We start from the raw sequence: 4,535 nt of genomic DNA, 5'->3' as shown, positions 1-4,535 counted from the left end.
CTGAAAATTTTCGTCGCGCCAACGGCCGTTTTATAAACTCGATGAGTCATACGGCGACGCCATTGGTGGATTCGTTTTTAACGCGAGGTGGAGCTGCCGTAACTTATAAATAGTCCCGCGGAATGAAATTTTGACGTTAGTTCCATAACGAACTTGGTCGAAGCTACGTCGTTTTGTACGAAGAATTTCCTAATTTTATCAAGATGACCGGTCGTGGTAAAGGTGGCAAAGGATTGGGAAAAGGTGGCGCCAAACGTCATCGCAAAGTTCTACGCGATAACATCCAAGGTATAACGAAACCGGCGATCAGAAGATTGGCTCGTCGTGGTGGTGTGAAACGTATTTCCGGTCTCATCTACGAAGAAACCAGAGGTGTGTTGAAGGTCTTCCTCGAGAACGTCATCCGTGACGCCGTAACTTACACCGAACACGCAAAACGTAAGACCGTCACCGCCATGGACGTCGTCTACGCCCTGAAACGTCAAGGTCGTACCCTTTACGGTTTCGGCGGTTAATTTTATCATTTTATGACGTGTATCCGCATCCTCAGAGGAATAACAACAAACCCCCCGCAGGCAAGCAAACAAACAAACAAAAAAAAACGGTTCTTTTCAGAACCACAAAATAAATCAAACGAATTAAATATGTTGCTCAATTGTGTGTTTGTCTTCAAATCGAAATGAAAATCGTACGGAGTGAGTGATCATTTTAATTTGTGATCCAGGCGGCGACTTTGACAATTTTGACAGCAGTTTTAGGTTAGAATGACCATCGTTAAAAGAACGTTTTTGCCACGAAGAGTATATTTGAGGTTATGTCCAATATGGGGTAGAGTTACTCTCCTCAGACGTGACTTGAAACAAAATCTCATAGCAAATAAAACGATTGATTGTAGTATTACGGCTCACCGCTGACGACTGCTGCTGCAAGAAATTATCGAGACGGAGAGCACGTATAGGCGACCGGTGTGTGTGTGTATGTTCTTAACAGATTAATGTGCGAAATGTGAAGAAATTTACGACGAATCGGAATGTTTCTTGAATTAGATAATCAATAAATTATTATAGATAGAGTTGTCGAGTTCGTGCTTTAGTCGGGCATTGAATTTTTCTAAAAATTACGATGAAAAGTCGTAAAAATCATCTTTCTTGGTTGAATGTAATCGAAAATCTTCCGTTCAGTCTACGCTCGTATAATGAATTAATTGATCGGTTTAACTTTAAAATATCTAAAAGACTTTTTAACATGATTCTCATAGGTTGTTGTATTTTGGCGAAAAAATCAATTCGTTCGAGTTGAATTTTTGGCCCTGAGAAGGGCCGATGTGAAGATGGTTTTTATAAAAGTTTTTGTTTTTCGTTCGAGATGACGGCGGCGAAGAATTAAATTTAAGGCTTCTTTTCGGTCTTCTTGGGCAACAACACCGCCTGGATGTTGGGCAAGACACCGCCTTGGGCGATGGTAACGCCGGAAAGGAGCTTGTTTAACTCCTCGTCGTTCCTTATAGCCAATTGAAGATGTCTCGGAATGATACGGGTTTTCTTGTTATCTCTGGCGGCGTTTCCTGCCAATTCGAGAACTTCGGCGGCTAGATATTCCATTACGGCCGCCAAATAAACGGGAGCACCTGCACCCACTCTTTCGGCGTAGTTTCCTTTACGCAGAAGACGATGAATTCTGCCGACGGGAAACTGAAGTCCGGCACGACTGGAACGAGACTTCGCCTTTCCCTTCACTTTACCTCCTTTTCCTCTTCCGGACATGTTGTTATACGATATAAACAGCAAAACACCTACTGCGACTGACACGAAGCGCACTGACAAACGTACGGCTTGAAATAAATGCCGAACGCGGCGAAGGCTAGAAATTTATATGGTCGGTACAGCGCCATCTCGTTAGGGCAATGGTCGAACGACGAACTAAGGCGGAGCGCCTGTTTGTCGCTCGCTCGTTATAAATAGAGGGATTTTAGGTGTGCGGCGTTTTAGATCGAGTATACTCGTCGTAACGTGCACGTCGTGTCTGTCTCGTTTTCTGTTTTTAAACGTTTTTTTAACTCGACGACTAGAAGAGAATGCCACCCAAGACCAGCGGTAAGGCGGCCAAGAAGGCCGGAAAAGCTCAAAAGAACATCTCGAAGAGCGACAAGAAAAAGAAGCGCAGGAGGAAGGAGAGTTACGCCATCTACATTTACAAGGTGTTGAAGCAGGTCCATCCCGATACCGGTATCTCCAGCAAGGCTATGTCTATCATGAACAGTTTCGTGAACGACATCTTCGAACGTATAGCTGCTGAAGCCAGTCGCCTCGCTCATTACAACAAACGTTCGACCATAACCAGCAGGGAGATCCAGACGGCGGTGCGTCTTCTTTTGCCCGGTGAATTGGCGAAGCACGCCGTTTCTGAAGGAACCAAGGCCGTCACCAAATACACCAGTTCAAAATAAATCCTCCTCGAGCAGCTTGGAAGTTGGTTGGAAAAAAAAGAAAAAAAATCGGTTCTTTTCAGAACCACAAATTCAACTCGAACGAATTAAAAATTTTCGTCTTCATACTATATAAGTTCCTGAGAGAAAATATAAATAGTGAAAAATATATTTAAAAAAAGTTTGACATCAGAAATGTTAATAAAAAAAGAAAAGAGTAGAGACAACGGCACGCGGTGTTCCCAAGCGGTCACCCATCCAAGTACTGACCGCGCCCGACGTTGCTTGACTTCGGTGATCGGACGAGAACCAAATTCAAATTCAACAGGATTTTTATTCGGTTGAAGTTACGCATGCAATCACTAAGATAATACATATCACACTTAAGATTAACTTATGCTAATGTGTGGCGCTGATGCCTTAACCTAGCCTACATTTATTATACAATCTAAGATATTACATTTATTTTATGGCTCACCGGCAACCTTGGTTGCATACATTTGTGGTGTTTAGCCTACTTATCGGTTACCTTAATTTAGGGAAAATGAAATTTTAGTAAAAACCCTAACCTTATTATCTACTATGTACAAAGGATATTTAAAAAAACTATTTACAGTGTTGACCTCAAAGAGGTCTTGGGACTTCCGGTCCGGTTTCTGTTTCCAGGGAGCTCCTGGGCTCCTGGTTCGGTATGGTCTAGTGGTGAGGTTTCAGGGGGCTCCGGGGACTCCTGATCCTCGGATTGATGTTCCAGGGGGCTCCTGGACTCTTGTTCCGATATGGTCAGTGGCTGGTCGATTGCCGTTTACGGTTCTTCTTCCGCTGCCTTTTGCCTGTAACAAAATTCAGCGGATTATCCGGTCTAGATTGGGGACACCCGAGTGCGGGAACTTGTGAGTTCCTGCTGGGTGTTTGAGGGATTGTTTGAGAAGAGGTACGTGCCGCACCTGCTTCTCGTAGAATTTATCGGAAAGGGAATGGATGTAATGGTGTAGGAGTGGAAGATTCGCGTCCTGATGAAGTTGACGGAGCGGAGTGTATCTGTCTGCGTTAAGGGCAAGTCTTAAGCATTTATTTTGAAATCTTTGCAAAGGAATTAGTGGAGTGTGTGGTTTGTGCCGGTAGATGGGCGCTGCGTATGTTATGATGGGGCGTAAGATGCATTTGTACAGAAGCAACTTATTTTTCGTGTTTAGATAGTTGTTTTTGACCAACAATGGGTACAATTGCTTGAGGACGGCTTCACCTTTTTGTCTCGTTTTCTTTATGTGTTCATTTAGGTTTAGCCTTTTGTCTAGGGTGACTCCTAGATATTTCACAGAGTTCTTAATTTCAATTTCACTGTCCCCTACCTTTAGTTTTTTATTGATCTTTAGCCCGGTGAATCTTTTTGCAAAAATGACCGTTTCCGTTTTGTCCGCGTTGAGTTTAATCTTCCATTTCGCGTAGAATTTCTCGAGTTGATTAATGTGGATCTGAACTTGTTTGAGTGCGACCTGACCCGAATGAGACTTAGCGTAGATGGCGGTGTCGTCCGCGTACAAAGCTAAATTGGTTTGTGCGAATTTAGTGATGTCATGAATGTAAATATTAAATAGTATTGGCCCAAGCACTGAGCCTTGTGGGACTCCCGCATTTATTGATTTCATTTCCGACTTTTCGCCTTCTACCTTTACTCTGAACTTTCTCTCTGTTAAGTACGAGTTTATTAATTTAGTAATGTGCGTCGGGAACTTCAATTGAATCATTTTGTAAATTAGTCCTTTTGTCCAGACTTTATCAAATGCTTTTTCAATATCAAGACATGTCATTGCTGTTATGCTTTTCGTGTTGTAATTATTGGTTATGTCATTTATTAGTCTGAGGACTTGCTGTGTGGTATTATGTCGTTCCCGAAAACCAAATTGCTCTGGCGGTAAAATTTTGTTTTCTTTAATGTGCTTATTAATTCGTTTTTGGATTACCTTTTCCGCAACTTTTGATATTGTTGGTAGAAGGCTAATTGGTCTGTATGCGTTTGGTGCATTGGGGTTTTTCCCCGGTTTCAAAATGGGGATGACATCTGCTACTTTAAGTTTTTCCGGGAAGATACAAAGATTAAGCATGGCAT

Source organism: Gnatocerus cornutus, unplaced genomic scaffold (assembly GCF_029298725.1).
Source record: "Gnatocerus cornutus isolate USDA-ARS CGAHR unplaced genomic scaffold, icGnaCorn1.1 ctg00000218.1, whole genome shotgun sequence".
Classification (NCBI taxonomy): Eukaryota; Metazoa; Arthropoda; class Insecta; order Coleoptera; family Tenebrionidae; genus Gnatocerus; species Gnatocerus cornutus.
The sequence above is the reverse complement of the archived record's forward strand: the minus strand, read 5'-3'. Positions refer to the sequence as shown.